Raw genomic sequence first — 16,815 nt, 5'->3', positions numbered from 1 at the left:
ATCTGAGGGAAATTGTTGATTATGATGCTGACTGCTTAAGGAAATATAGGAGGCCCAAACAAATTGGGCGCCTTACATGGGAGAATTTGTAAAGATGCTTTCTTCTACAAATCTCATTGTATACATACTATTTTAATACATAAATTCTCTCATTCAATTGTATATACTCACATTACTTGCATACTATGTATCTATCCACTTTTGACATTTATTCGCATCTATTCGATTTGTATCTTGTCTTTATTGAATTTTGTATATATACATATATTTCCCAATTGAACTTGGCCTGCATATGATGTACATTTGAAAAAGGTGTAAAAAAAAAAAAAAGAGCGAGAAGACTCTTTTCGAACTTTGGATTGTTTTGCTTACATAAAATTTGTCAATAGTAAATCCCCATTAATTTCTGATGCACTGAGTTGAAACAGAACTTCATTACCTGTATTGAATTTTTGATGTTACAGCTGGGGTTTTTGCGTCACGACTCCCATGTGATGTTTTTTCCCCCATTCCACTTCGAATATATGTTGCAAGCTGCAGATTGTGTGACCTGCTTCTGTGAACTGTGATGACATTTGCCTGCTTCTGTGAACTGTGATGACATTTGCCTGCTTCTGTGAACTGTGATGACATTTGCCTGCTTCTGTGAACTGTGATGACATTTGCCTGCTTATAGCCAGATCATGACTTTTCACCAATTTGACCAGTTCTTTTTACATACACTACACATTCATGCAAACACATATCTATCTACAAACATGTACACATTTTCTTCTTCACAGGCCTTCTTGGCCAGTTTTTATGCCGGCAGTTGGCCCTCGCGGGCTGGGAATCGGCTTAAAGTTCAATTCTGGTCTGGTCTAGAATGAACCAAGCACGTCCAGGCTCTATCGCTATTGCAATTTAAGCACAGTGGTCATAAGACCGCGGACGCACCGGGAAAACCTACTGGTGTTTCAGCGAAGCCACCCAGGGCGCCAATAGCCCTGCATCTCCGCCCGGCACCCAACTAAACATCCTCAGCCGCCACCCAAAAACCCACATCACTCCCACGACCGAATTCTGCCGCCCCTTCCGGAGCTTCATTGTAAGTCAAAACAATAAATAGTTACACACAAAACATATTTGCAGACATCTGGATGCTTTAAAACACTGGCTTTCACGGCGCATCCGTTTCGTTATAGTGTCAGTTCTCAACAGCTCCTCAGAAATTCATTGCATTGCGTGTAGGGCCCTTATGGCGTGGCTACACAGTTATCCGTCTTCTTCACGTACAGGGCCCCTGTAAAACTCGTAAAGTGCATCCGTCCTTGGCTTTTATATTGTTCCTCATTGTAATTACAGAAAGGGTAGAATCAATGCATTTTGCCAATTTTTTCTAACGTTGTTTTACCTTGTACAAATAACAACTGTTAAAGTTTCGAGGCAAATTTGGTATTTTAACTAACGTTATTGCTTATAAAATATTAACCTATATCATATCATATTGTGTTTTTTTATATGGCACGTTGATCAAAATCCAGTTACTAATTTCAATCGAAGAATTGTAACAGATTCACCAAACAATGATCAAGAGGTACAATTACAGGTGGTAGAATTCGCGTTTCCCAAGATGCACCATGAGAAGACCTGACCTACCACATCAGAATACGCTGCACCCTGGTAACGAGTATTGGTATACGCAAGACCGACCCTTTAGAGGAGGCACATTGGGTAAGGGAAGCAAGCACAAGGAATCTCTCTCATAGAAATTTTGAGCTACTAAACTTCAAAAAGCATTTTAAATTAACAGAAATGGATAAAGATAACATACAGTATAACGATATTATCCTTCAATATTTTTATTTTTTGATAGTCTTTTGGGGAGGGCGCGGGCTCATGGCCCCCCATGTTTTCTCCTGCGCACGCCTCTAATCACAAACGTATGAACTCGGAAATGTCACTTCGCTAGATAATTTCGCAGCAACGTATAAATAAGAAAGTAGGAAAAACCTCTTTATGCTACACGTGTGTAGGCAACATAACGAGGAGAATCCCGATTTTAAAAACTAGAAAATGAGATCGATTCTTGGATTCTCAATAAGTAAATTTCGTCTCCGGATTCAGAATAAATATTAACTTATTACTTTTCATGTTTTCTCATAAAAGCACGCAAAAGCACATTTGTCAGGCCGCTTTTATTTAGGAAATTCTGTCGTGATATCGTAAATTATCAACGTTACCGCCCAACAAGGGGGGTCGTGACCAACACTTTGGACCAACAACACTGTATCAAGGAAATAGAGATGAAGAAAGAAAACTCTTTTCAGGTATTCGTATTTTAAGGGCGGCAGAATATTATTCGCCTCAGGCGGCAGAATTTCTAGGACTGGCGCTGGCTCTAGGCCAGTCTTTTGATCTTTCATATGCTGCACACGTTCTAGGTCACTCACTGGCCTGGTCGCTTGCTCTGTACGTCACTCTTTTGGTCATTCATATGCTTGCTCACACTCCAAGTACCTCTTTTGCTCACTCACGTGCTTGCAAACTCTCCAGGTCACTCTTTTGGTTACTCACTAACCTGGTTCCTTGTTGTCTGGGCACAGGCGAATTTATTGAGGTTTATACAAATTTTGCCGTCCTCCTTCCATACTACTAATTTTCTTGGCCACTCATTCCGCGAATTTGGGGAATTCCATTCCCTGGGCTATATCCCGCTAAGCCCCTGTAAATAGTTCACTGTTCTTGTTACAGATATACCAAAGCGGTTGAAGTCAACCTGTAGTCCCCGCAACGCTACGTCGATCCACTCAGATACCTGTATGGCAGAATGGCTCAGCCCCGGCCGACTCAACCGACATCGAATCGGCCATGGCTCAGCACAGCATACACTAAAATTTGACGTACTGATACTGAGTGGTCCTTGTTCGTCTGTGTGATACACGATGTTGCGTTGTTTATCGTCGGAATTGCTTGAGTGCTTGTTATGATTTTTCCCGATTAACGAATAGGATTTTTCCGTCAACATTTGCGTCGGAAAAATCCGACTCAATTCAGGGCCGTCTCAAGAGCATCATGAGCCCCGATCCAAGCGAATTTTTTGAGGCTCTATGCAGCAAATTATTGAAAGTTTTAAATGGTTTTCATTTTTGTCAAGGCCCCCCCCCCTTACTTAAGGCCTCCCGGCCATGTCTGGGTGAGCCCGTTAAGACGGCACTGACGTAATTTCCCCTTTTTGAGTTGTTAGCTGTTTTTAATCCCTTCACCCCAACACATTGCGGGGTTGAAAGTTGAAGAAAATTAGATGACAGTACTAACATTTCTCACACAGCTAAATGCGTACTCAAACTGTTAGGTTCTCAGGCACAACTCATTCGGTAGTCAATTGTCCGTGGCGATAGACCGGAGTTGTGCTTAATTTGAACGAAAGTCATCCTGCTTATGTAGAATTCGAGTTCTTACGCAGGAGCGGGGTTGCACGTATTCATTAATCGAGGAGGGCTCAGCTTCCCCCCTCACGAAATTTATTAGGGAGTTGTTCCAAATAGCCTCAGGCTCCGGCATCTATGTTTTTCCCATTTCTTGATTCTCCCCAACCGTTTTTTCTTATGCTGAATTTCGAATCAATAAAAAGATTCGTGAAAGATGCCAATTCTAGACGCCAAAAATGTGAGATCGAATAATAAATTCCCAGGGTTAAAAAATGTTCTTTTGAAGTTTCACGTAGAGTTCCTTATACCAGATATAATTCACTTCAAAAAATGTTTTCGAGTGCGATTTTATTAAGAGGAAATATGATTGGTTACAATGTGAAGAGGATTTCTTAGTAACCGTTTCAGCGATTCGATTTTGTAAAGCGGCGGGTATTGTATCTCACACCATTTATGAGTGGGGGGGGGGGGGGAAAGCTTTAAAAAAATATTATTTCGTGTTTCATCGATCGTCCTCCACGTTTTTTCCTCAAGAAAATAGAACAGAAAAGAGCATTTTCTTCTGAAAAAAAAAACAAAAAACAAATAATAGCGAAATTGAAAAGAATACAAAACGAGTTTCCCTTCGCAACAGAAACAAGGCCACGTGACTACATATGGTATTGCCAACCAGCTACGTCACGCAACTTCCTGTGACGTCACCAAAAAAACAAAAAAAAAAAACAGTCACGAGGAATTATTGTACTACTTTAAATTTTTTTTTTGTTTTTCTCACTTACTTTTACCAACGTGGCAGCAGTACGAACGATCGTCTGCTCTTTCCTTTTTTCTTTCCCCCCCTTGCCCTTATAACTTCTGCAACACATCGTTATTTACTCGCAATCTATTAATATTCAGACGATCGTGCAGATAGGTACTAATCATTTATAAAGTGTATCAATACATCTTCCTCCTCCTTCGCTCCACATCAATTATTACGTATCGCGTCACGGGTGCATGACTGTCGTGTGGATTTTTATTTGACGAGAGAGAGAGATACGCCCGTGAACTTCGGTCCCGTGTCAATAGCATATCATAGCTGATAGGATACGCAACTGGTCTTTTCGAGCTCCGAACGCACAGGTGAGCGTATGTATTTTGTTTTTCATTATCTACGTTTTGATATTGATTGCGTGTTTTTTTTGTTGTTTCAAAATCTATGTAATCGTATCAATAACACCGTCCAACACTTTCGTACATTAGAGATCGCAATGTAACACTAATAGCGAGGCGTACGGTATATCTACCTTCGCAACTTGTAATGGGATCCGCCCAAACAATGGAGTAGCGGATTTTTTTTTGCACTGTCACGAACAACGTTATTTGTTGTGTGAGCTGTGCTATTTGCGAGACGGAGTAGGAGTTCTATTACGCATGGCCCGCGGGCCGCGTGTGGCCCCTCGAAGCTTTTTTTGCAGCGGCCCGACGACATAGTTACGGAATTTATAGAAATGCTGGGGAAAAACCTCAATGGAAAAATGTATTCTTAAATTGGTAAAAGAAGTAATTTCTCAATTACTTTGTGAAGACGTTTCAGAACTAATGATGGAAATAATTTCAAAATTGATGCGAAGTAATTTCAGAATTGGTGAGATAAATAATTTCAGAATTGGTGAGATAAATAATTTCAGAATTGGTGAGAAATGATTTCTCTCAGAATTGATGAGATGAGAGACATGATTTCAGAATTGATGAGAAGCAATACAGTGGGGATAAGACCTGTACACATTTTAAAAATTAAAAACAAATCAACCCATTGACATAAAAAGGTACGGTTCGCACTGAAATTCTTATCACGGCCTAGATCAGTGTTTCTAAACTTTTTTGATGATGCGGATGCTCAGTTGTGTCAAGGTCAATGCACGGTGGATCCCCTGTAGTGTCGATTAAGGATCCACGGCTTCCCTGTATAGCACCTTAAGTCAATTTCGACACCATCCCTCCTCCCATGAAATCCAAAATGTATTTTTTACTAATTTGCGTATCATAAAAAATTTGAAAAATTACAATTTCAAAGTACAAAATGTGTCATTAATGCGATGGTAGTAAATGATCCCGCGGACCTGTTACAGACTACTCACGGATCTACAGGGGTCCGCGGGCCACGGGTTGAGAAACTGTCCCAAAGCTTGTTTTGATGAAAAAATAAAATCAAATTTCACTTACAGGTGTCGCTGTTCAACGATAAACTTGACCTAACACATAAAATGTAACACAAGAAGTACATGATTAACGTTTATGACGTACCACATAATGTTTATTAATATTTCACCACGAGCACCCTTTCACCCATTTAGGTGTATCCAAAGCGGATTTTCATATTGAAATGTGACAGTTTTGTGCAAAGCAAATTGTCATAAACATTAATTATACAATGTTTGCGTTGCCTGTTATGTGTGAAGTTTCTCGTTTTACCGCTAAGGGGCCATTAAAGTATTACGTCAGAATCTATGGAGGGAGGAGGGGGTTTCCGATTTGCTGACTTGTGAAGACCGAGGGGTGGTTGAATGATGCTTACGTCATCAACCACCCTTTATGAAAATATGAAATATTTTTAATGACATCTTACTCGGTGCGCCAAAAACGAGAAAAACCTTTCGATAGTTTATGGGTATTTGAAGTTTTTTTTTCTCCCCTATTAATAAGTGCCCTACAGAGCCACTTCAGTGATCCCAAAATGTTTCGCGGAGCCAAGTGATCTGGATCTGTGCCGCGCATCACTCAAGTGATCCGTAATTATATGCGGTGGATCACTTAAATAATCTGATAATGTGCCGCCGGTAAGTTGAGTAATGTAGAACCACTCCGGGGGCCGCTTAAGTGCTCTTAAACTAGGTGGTTTCAAGTGCTCTTAAACTAGGTGGTTTCTTAGCCACTCACAAAAGTGGCTCTTAAAAGAGCCACTTTTTCTGTTTCACACAGATTTCTGTTTCGCGGATCCAAGTGATCTGGAAATGTGTCACGGATCGCTTAAGTGTTCTGGAACTATGTCCCGGGTCATTTAAATGATTTGAAAATGTGCCACGGGTCACTTAAATACTCTGAAATTGTACCACGGGACACTTTAAGTGATCTGTAAAATGTGCAGCTTAGTTCATTTTTACAAAATTAGGTTTGAAGAGGGCAGGCCGCATCAAATAACTCCCAGGGCCATATTTGGTCCGCGGGGCAAAGGGCCTTTATGCGATTTATCATTATATGGCTAAGAGGGTGGGTCGCAATGAATTTATTAAAGATAAATTTTGAGTTCATAGCCTCCGAATAGCATTGAAATGAACAGAAATTGATTATAATAACATATAAAGTAAAGGTATTTCTTCCATAATTTGAATTAAAAAAATTTTGCATTAAAAAAATAAATTTTTGATCGTGAGAAGGGGGCACGAGGCCTCACCCATGCCCCCCGTGTACGTCTCTATCCCACCAATAAGCGTTAGGATTCAGAGGGGCAGAGCTGATGACGAAATTTTGCTGACAAGGGGGGATGGGGGGGGGGGTCAAAAATGACTAAAAATTTGCTGACGTAATACTTGAACGGTCCCTAAACCTGAAACAGAAATTTGTTTTTAATTAGAAAAATAATTCAAGCTCCAGGCGATGATAAGTGAGTATTTTAGTGCAAACCTCACCTTTTCATGTCAATTGGTTAATTTTTTATTAATTTCCGAAATGTGTCCAGGACTTCTCGTTTACTCTGTATTTTCACAATTATTGAAAGAAATGTTTTCATAACTAATGAAGATATTCATAAATAATCGGAAACAAATTTCAGAATTGATGGAAATTCATATCAAATAAATAAAAAAAAAATTATTCCGGAGAAACTAATGATTTATATTTGATGGAATCAATTTCAGAAAAATTAAAAATTCATATTTAATGGAAAAATAATTTCAGAAAAATTGATGATTGGAAAAAGTTCATGTTACAAGGGGGCTTAGTCTTGTCTGGGTCCGTCGAATCGTTTTATGGTATAAACTCATTTTTCTCATACTATCCGGCTCTTAGAAGGGACGGTTATCCCTTCTGAATCTGCGGTGTAATACTGTCTCGTCACCCGGGTAAGTTGAGAAATGTAGAACCACGCCGGGGACCGCTTAAGTGCTCTTAAACTATGCCACATGTCACTCGAGGGATCTCTAAATGTGTCACGGATCGCTTAAGTGTTCTGGAACTATGTCCAGGGTCATTTAAATGATCTGAAAATGTGTCACGGGCCACTTAAATACTCGGAAATTGTACGCGGGCTTCCAAAGGTTGAGAACCAATGCACAGGGTGTCCCATAAATTCGTAAATAGTTTGAACATTCATAAAAATTGAGGGAATTGGTAATATTTGAATGCGGTTTACCCTTTCTCACGAAAGGGGAAAAATTAGTTCAAATATTTGTCAATAGAGGGCACTACCCAGAAAAAAAAATTGCCGTGGAACTTCGGTTAACGAGCAATTCGCACAACGAGCAAAAATTTTGAAAATTTTTTTTTGTTCGATTAACGAGCGAGGATTCGCACTACGAGCAAACATTTTGCACTTTGTTTATTGTCACGTTATCACAACTGAGCTGATGGTTTTTCGCTTTCTTTCACATACATACTGTGGAATTATGGGTAGTACTCCTTAGTCTCCAGTACGAGCGTGACTGTTTACGATACAAAACTTGGTGTCCCATTATAAGTTTTTTTAAATAAATTCTGCTTGATCAGGAGTTGACCGTAGATGTACTGATAGACCCCTCAGTGCATGAAACAGCAAGAGCTTATGGATAAGATCTCGTCTGAGGATAGAAAAACTGAGAGAGAAATGAGATGTCCTTCGCTTCGAATGAGATTAGAGAGATGGATAAAATGCGAGAATTTGTGCAAAATTCTGTAGGAAAGAACCAATCAAATAAAGCTCTAGCAGTGTGCGAGCAATGAATCTGTCCAATGAAAATGCAATTGCTCCATTTCCGAGAAATCGTAAAACGGAGGCAAAAGTCATTAGATAGGTTCCTTTTAAGAGTCACACGAAAAGAATAAGTTTACTGAAAAGTGCGTCCCTGAATCTTCCTAAACAATAGTCCTTCTCCAGTGCCGTCTTAACGCATGGGCCTACCTGGGCAACTCAAGAGGAGAGGGCCTCACAAAAATGAGAAGTGGTTGAAATTTTCGAGAGTTTTCAAGATAGAGCCTAAAAACATCACTTGGCCCGGGGGCCCCATGATGCTCTTAAGAAGGCCCTCTCTCTCTCTCTCGTCGTTTAGAGCAAGTTAATTTGCAAATCTTATCGAATTCCATGTTTATTTCTGGCGGCATTATATTATATATTTTTTATGGTATTATTCACCATATTAATGTGTTGTATTATTGATTGAATGTCATTTTCATGTGAATGAATAATTGTGGGACGAATTATCCGGGTTTCCATTATTCACTATGGGGAAGTTTGATTCGAATAACAAGTTATTCGGATAACGAGCACATTAGCGGAGCGAATTAAGCTCGTTAACCAAAGTTCCACTGTACTGGAAATATGCAAATAAGAGTCTTATAAAATGCAGGGTGTACGATTAGCAGTTTATTTCTGAATTTTCCAGTAACTAACGCTCATTATTATCCGAAAAAAATAATTAATTTTGAACATTAATTTTGCTCCTCTCCAAAATTTTAAGGGTCCTTTTGTAAAAAGAGTTTTTTAAATGAAAAACAGAAATATCTCCATAAAAAAAGAAGAAAAATACTCAAAATTTGAGAGTATTTTTACTACTCAGTGAAATTTGGAGGAGTAAAATTGAATTTTGATTCGTCAATCACGCATCTAGATGCGAATTGGCGGACACTGCTGGCGCTTACATCGTGATGAACATTAGTGGATAAAGGCAATATGGATGAAATTGTTTTACCTCAGCCACGAATCTCCGGCTGAAGCTTTGCGATGTTTCGTGCACAGAAGAGATGAACAAAGGTTCAGTCCGAAATTCCGTTATTTGCTCTCGTGCAGTGCTTTCTATCACTTCTATCTGAACTAATGTTCTTTTTTTTTCTGTACCAAAAAAATAAAATCCCGTTTCGTGAGAATAATAACTTTTTCGCAAATCGCATTCAGATATACCAATGCCTTCAATTTCTATTCCGAATTTATGGGTCGCCCTGTATTATATAATTCATATCTCGATATTTATATATAATACTATACGACGAAATAAACACTTTTCTCACGAAACAGTGAATGATGGTAGTATGATTTTAGGGTGCAAGTGTGCGTTTTTGGGTCATGTGAATTTTCTTGTAGAAATGCAGTAACTGCAGAAATTTAAAATGGTATCTATCTGCATGATGGTGATGTAAGTTTCCGGTGACGGAAAGAAATATCTCGATTGCCGTATTGTGTTGAAGAATAGGTTTTTTTTTTTCCGCAACCGCACTCATGCGTTCAAGGCGATTTCTTGGCAATTCAAACGACAACAACTGAAGGCTATTTATTTCTACGAGGGCATGCAGTTGTGATTTATAGGGAAGTTATATTCATATTATGCTCCATCTTTTCCTCTTATAAAGTAAAAAGAGTGTTAAGGGCGGCGTTGCCTCGAAAGAAAGACGTGAGGCTCGATGCGAAAGTAACAGCAGGTCCTGGGAAGTCTTGACAAAGTCGGGACCCTAGGAATGCTTGGGGAATCTTTAGCCCGATACAAAATATTTTGAGAAGGGGAATAATCAAAAAATCACAAATCATCATAGAATATATAGGACTGCTGAGAAATATTCGTACAAAAAATATGAACACGCAATTAAATGTAAATTAACACAAAAATTAGCGAAGTAATGAATTTTGAATCGATCAAAATTCAGAACTAAAGGAAATTTCAAATTAATCAGTATTAATTCTAAAGCTAATGAAAATTACAATCTAATCAAAGAAATTATACCAGCTCTCAGGGGCATCATGGGCCCCCTGATCAAGTAATTTTTTTGAGGCCCTACCACGCAAATTCTCGAAAATCTCAACCAGATCTAATTTTTGTGAGGGCCCCCTTTTCTCTTGAGGGCCCCCGAGCCGTGTCTTAAGACGGCACTGAATGAATGAATGTCAGAACTCTGCCGCCGGACTTATTCCATTGCAAGGAGTTCTTCCAGCCCAGCTTCGTGGCAGAGCCCGGAACATTTTATTATTGAGTCAAAAAAGAAAATAAATTACTCAAAATTATGACAATAGGTACAGTAGTAGTAGTTATAACGATAGCTCAATCACGGGAAAATTGTCGTTATAACGGACTTCTCGTTACAAGAAAATGTGCTCTGTAACATTAGCTCTTTTACAATCACCTGCAAATCACTCGTTATATCAAGATTGTCGTTATAAGCCATACTCGTTATAATTGAATGTTACTGTATTTTCCCGAACGATTGGGTGTTTGCGCGATTAACAGATTTTGTCTTGATAACAGATCAGATGGGACTGGGAGTCGTTGCAGAAAAGTTCTGGGGTTTCGTTAAGAAGAATAAATGTGCGATTACATTAAAAGCAATTGTTCAGGACCATGCCATCTCATTTGTTGTCTTACACTCGTCAATGATTCCCGAATCGATGAAATAAATTATTCTAGAATAGATGAAAATTCAGAATTGATGAAAAATAACTAAAGAATTAATGAAAAATAACTAAAGAATTAATGAAAAATAACTAAAGAATTAATGAAAACATTCAATGATTTGGGCCCCCCTGCTTTATTTATAGTTCTGGGTCCCTTTGGCTAACAACTGGAAGCAAAAATGCATTCAGTCACTTGGGCAAACATCTATTTTTCTGATCCGTCTATGATTTTGGATGAAAAAAGGGTTAATTTGGCTATTTTTTAATACTTGTACATATGTTTTTCTACTATTATCGTGAGTTACGACGTGTGAATTTTAGAAATGAGAACTCGTGTCCAGGTTGTTTTGAATCTAGTTAAAAAGAAGCATCCCTTTGTTTTTATTTTATCTGCACCGTAGTTGTAGTTGCGTGTATTTATCGTTCTTATCAAGACATTCAGTTAGCACCTTTATCTCGCCAAGCCTTTATTGTGCCCACCTTATCAAATAACACCTGACTTGATGTATGTGTTGCACCGACACGTCTCTGCATTGAATGAAGTGGACAAGCTAGTGCGTGTTAGATTGTACCATAAGGCATTCAATTCATCAATACATCGGATACTTATTTCTTTCAATACTTTATTTTAGGTCTGAACAAATCTCAGGATTCTCGACTGAATATAAGCATATAGTTATACTATGGCCGGATATCCACCACAAAACTACGGAGGTTACAACCAGCCACCGCCGCCACCCGGAATGGTATATCCTCCACCACAACAGCCGTATTATCCTCCACCGCCTGGTCCAGAAATTCACCAGCCGGGGCCATACTACCCGCAGCAACCAGGGCCCCAAACGATGTACGTATAGAATCATTAATTATAATGAACGGTTTTTTTTTGTTTTGGTAATTAGACAAGCATTTCAGTCATTCTGCTTTCCAGTGTGCTAGTCAGTGATACATGAGCCTCATGGCTGGGAGCCGCCCTGAAGGGTGCTCAAGAACTGCGTTCGCAGCGGACCTTGTGCTTTGAGGACCCGCTCTTGAAAAAGTACTTGCGCAAACAAAAATGTAATATCTAAACAAAGTTTCTGTATTTTAACTATCAAAATGTTAATGAAGGATAGTTTATTCACAAAAGGAAATAATACTATCAAATCTGTAGGTAATGTCAGAGACCCAGGGATTTTTCGCACTTGGGCCCCGAGTCCAACGAGGGCAGCCTGTCATGGCGTGCTTCTGAATAGGGCCGGAACTGGAAACAAAAATTTACCCCACCGGCCGGGGGAAAGTATATATTTTGGCACCCCATCCCAGTTCTTTTGAATGGACAAAGAGGAAACTCTGTGCCCTTTGGTCTAGCGCCCGGGGCACCAGAACCCCCCTGCTTTTCCCTAGTTGCGGTCATGATTCTGAAATAATAGGTTACTATCATATAATATAAATTTCGTTACATGTTTTTATGTGCAATTATTTGTTCAATTAATATGTTCATTTATTTCAAAGATTCACTGAAAACTTATTTGACGTAACGCATCAAAAACTTTTAATGTGTTGTAGTGTTTTTCTTTGCTCTGTTCTTATTGCTCTTTGTTAATGAGGTGGTGGTTCAACTAATACTAACTTTACTAACTGGTGTCTGTGGTGTTTTTTATTTTAAATATTTTTTCTAGACTGAACCGCATTTAGGTGAATAATGAACCGAACTAGTCTTTGAAAGGACCTATCTTCCGACAGGGCAAAAACTTCTAATGAATTTTTTACATTTTCCCCACTTCTCTTTCCTACATATTTTTTCGCTTCCCTTTCGGGATGTTTTCTGAGGAACGAAAGGTGACCGTTTAGAGAGGCAGTGACGTAGGAGTTAGTGGTATTTTAAAGCATGGGGTTGGGGGCTAGCACCTAGAAAATTCATTCCGAATTCAGCATCATTAAGCTCATGCCGAGTACAAACAGGTCTAAAACATTTCCGACACCCCTGTAGGGAAAGGGCTTTTATGGTTTATATGAATGAGTCAACAAAAATGGAAGCAGCGTTTTCCGCTTCGGTGCTATAATTACAATAACTAAATTCATGGGCATATAAAATTTTATTCTAAAAAAAATATACAATGTATAATACCTGTAGTAATTAAAAAATATGTTCATTTAACGTGCATTATTTTGAACATTTTTAAAGGTTATTTTAGAGATTTTAACCCCCATAATTATTATTAAACCACAGTTAACTATTTATACCATTTAATTAATAGTAATCTGATAACTATTATGATGCTAGATGCTCACAATACATAGTGATGATCCATAAATTGCTCGAAAAATATTCAAGCTGAAAATAAAGTAATGTTGTGCAAACTCTCCGCATGGTGTGACATACCGGGTGATTCCAATGAAAGTATCCCAATTTAAAGAGGGGAACTGGTAGGCGAGAGTCTCAGACATGGGTAATTTTTAATGTACTTTTGGGCACTACCTCCTCAATTAGATTTTAACTCATAGCGACTCCAGAATTTTTGATTTGTCACGAGTTGAAAGGATCATATTTTAATCCATCAAAGTTCTGGTATTCATTCGGGTTTATGTAATATTTGCCTTCGTGGGCCAAGAATTGAGCATGACTCATGTTTCTGAGAAAAATATTGTTCAGGATTTTATTTCTTAAGATTCGAATATTGGTCTGCATTAAAAACCAATTTGATTACGCTTTCTAATTACGATGTTCATTGAAAAAAAAAATTTCAGTCCAGAAATAAATTGAACGCTACATGTAAGCTTCATATTTATTGATAAAATGAAATACATAATTGTTTAAAGGTCTTATTTAACTGTCATTTAGAAGATATTGGGGGATACATCGGTCAAACAAAATTAGTTGGCTCAAACTTTGCTCAACAGATGACTTCACAACTATTCTAAATTATTTTTACGATGGATTTCGCCATCACAGGTTTCGGGATGATGGGTTACGAACAGCATTTAAAAAAAAAGGAATCTTTTCTATGAAACCTGAAACCTTGATTAGTGGAACCGGGGTGCCAACTGTAATTGCATACAGAATCTTTTCTATAAATATTTTCATCTCAAAGTGGTTCTGTTTTCTTGTTTGACTAACAACTTCTTACTGTTTTCCAATAGAATTGTCCAAGAAAGGAAGTCGGATGACGACTGCGCGAAGGATTGTTGTCTGTGCGCTTTGTGCATGGCCATTTGTTGTTTCTGTTGCGCGGACAATTGATATAAAAAAAAACTACTAACTCTACTAACACTTCTGGTCCGTGGTGCTCACACTTCTGTGCCATGTAATAATTCTTTCTTCTATTTCTTGCCTATGTTTCGTTATTACTTCATATTGTGATTAATTATTTGTGTGTCATATTATATGTGGTGTGCGCGCGACAAAGCAACCAAAATGTTTGTGACGAAAAGCGAAAAAATCATCCGCTGTTTTTATGTCCGTATTGACTTGTACTATAGCGAAATTGTTGTACCATCTTGAAGGGGGGAAATTTCGTGTGCCTTGGAGGGGATCATCATACGAACATTGCGTATACGAACACTGATTTTTTTATGGTTGAATAAATAAAAATGCCTTAATCGAGGTTATATTTGTTATTTGAAAATGGAATATCAAATTTTATCACACATTCAAACCACCGGGAAACACTCAACACAGACACCAATCCATGGCGATGCGTCGAAAGGGGCGGCTAATTGTATATGTTCGTGATATGATTGCGTATTTTACGAGTCGGACCAATTTTTCCTCATGTTATCTGGCTCTAGGAAGGACGATAGCAATCATCCGCCATCCCTGGTCCGCACCTTACTCAACAATGCTGTATGCTTTATTTCTTTCGGGACAGACATGCGCTTTAAATATCCTATTCAAATTGAAGGATTAACATCATTCTGGTTTAAATTAGAGTATATTTCAGAGTTGTGCCCGAGTGGCATGGTGGTAAAATGCTCGTCTACCATCGTGAAGGTTATTGTCAGGGTCCCGGGTTCGAACCAAAAAAGAGGATATAGATAAGATATTTTCCCTAACGAACTCGAGGCGACCACATAGGCAGCGCCTTTACTTCCAACCCATCTCACTAACGGCAGTAAATTGCAATATAGCGATGTGGCCAGAGTTGGTGTTTGGTGAAGTAACATATAATCGGAGCACCATAAGGGTGCTCTTATGATCATGAACGTATATTAGCAATCTTCAAATTTTTTTTTTTTTTGTATCGCGAACATAATAAGAGCACCCATATTCCAGCTGTGACAAATGTTTCAACTCGGACACTGGCATAATGCGAATTCTTGAATTTAACTTGAATGGGATAGTTTGATTAAAACACGACCAAGGCTTCGTGTGCATGAAATCGGGCGCAAATTATCAAAATGCGAGCACTCATTGGTGATAGCGAGCACTTCGACGAAGACTGCTGTCATTGACGGTGCGTCCGTCACGACTGAAAGTTTGAGAACATGTGATTTTAACTAATAAAAAGGTTTTTATTAAGATGATTATGTTGCCGTGACTTGATTTCCGCATGGGGGCAGCAATAAGAGCATTCCGCTAAGACTCCATTTTTTAAGAGTGCCCGATTGTATAATTTATATTTTTTAAATTTTTTATTGAGAAATTATTAAAAAAAAATCGAATTTTTCCATTGAATCACACCATACGATTTCTAAAATGCTCGTTATCAGTTGTATTGAATTTTTTTTAATATGAAACACACCTTTACGAAGTTCGCGTCAAGCAGTGGCGTCGGAGCCGGGGGTGCTGTGGGTACTCGAGCACCCACGGAAGTTTGTAGAACGGGTCCGAGCACCCACAGAATTGATTCAACATTCATAGTTAAAAGCATTGATGGCAGATGGCAGCACTACACATAACAAGCATTACACGGTAACAAATTTCACGTTAAAATCACAATACGAACATTCTAACATGTACTGATTCGTTAGAAATTCCACAGAGGAATGCGGACGAAGCGTATGTGTAGTTTAGTAGCAGTAGACACCTCTTCAGAATAAACAGCAAAAATTTTCACCATTAGTTCAGGTTGGTGACAAAATTTTATAGATGTTAAACAAGGTAAGAAGTTCAGAAGAGACATTTCCGGATGTCGAGGCTGCAACTGAAAGCATGGCCTCCTACAAAGGCGGGGCTGACAGGGCCCGGGACGATTGCAATTTTTTTTTTTTCATACTCTACTAGTTTACTACAGAGGGACCCCTAAAAATTCCAGTTTGGGGGGGGGGTGCCCTTGGAGTTAGCGCTCGAGTGGCGTAGTGGTAAGATGTTGCTCGTCTTTCACTGTGAAGACCATGAAGGTTACCATCAAGGTCCACGGAGTTCGAACCCGGGCAAGAACATCAGAACCAAGTTATTTACCTACCGAGCCTGGGGTGACGACCGATAGTTGGCGCCTTCATTTCCCATCCAACTCCACTGGTTGGAAATTACCGTATGGCGATATATATGATCGGAGTTGGCCTGTGGTAAAGTGGTCCCGTCCGGGGGGGGGGGGGGAGAAGCATGGCTGAAAGTTTTCAGTCGTCCCGTATGCCCGAGTGGCGTGGTGGTAAGATGCTCGTTTACCACCGTGAAGGTTGCAGTCAGGTCCCATTTTCGATCCGGGAAAGAATATAAGATATTTTTTTTAACGAGTTTGAGGCGATCACTTTTTGAGATGACTCCTTCATTTCCAACCTATGTCACCTGGGGCAAGCACGCATTTCGGCGACCCAATTGTAATGTTGAAGGAGAAATTAAAGGAGGAAAATTGCATCCCATTCTGGTCTGGC

General features: G+C 39.0%; 1 long non-coding RNA gene across 4 annotated transcripts in view; it reads left to right on the top strand.

Moving 5' to 3' along the window:
• The first annotated feature begins 4,169 nt into the window (after window positions 1–4,169).
• Window positions 4,170–16,815, top strand: part of LOC149081413 (uncharacterized) — a 29,312-nt gene continuing 16,666 nt past the window's right edge. The window contains exons 1-3 of one of the 4 annotated variants that reach the window (XR_016193453.1): window positions 4,170–4,532; window positions 11,652–11,866; window positions 14,143–14,606. This is a non-coding gene — a long non-coding RNA (uncharacterized LOC149081413). Of the gene's footprint in view, window positions 4,539–11,651; window positions 11,867–14,142; window positions 14,607–16,815 lie in introns of those variants that run through there. The other 3 variants (XR_016193454.1, XR_016193451.1, XR_016193452.1) reach the window with 3 other exon arrangements.

This window comes from Pholcus phalangioides, unplaced genomic scaffold, assembly GCF_987345545.1.
Source record: "Pholcus phalangioides strain wild (caught in Gottingen) unplaced genomic scaffold, Ppha-v1.0 ptg000010l_1, whole genome shotgun sequence".
Taxonomy (NCBI): domain Eukaryota; kingdom Metazoa; phylum Arthropoda; class Arachnida; order Araneae; family Pholcidae; genus Pholcus; species Pholcus phalangioides.
This window is presented reverse-complemented; position numbering and strand designations above follow the sequence as displayed.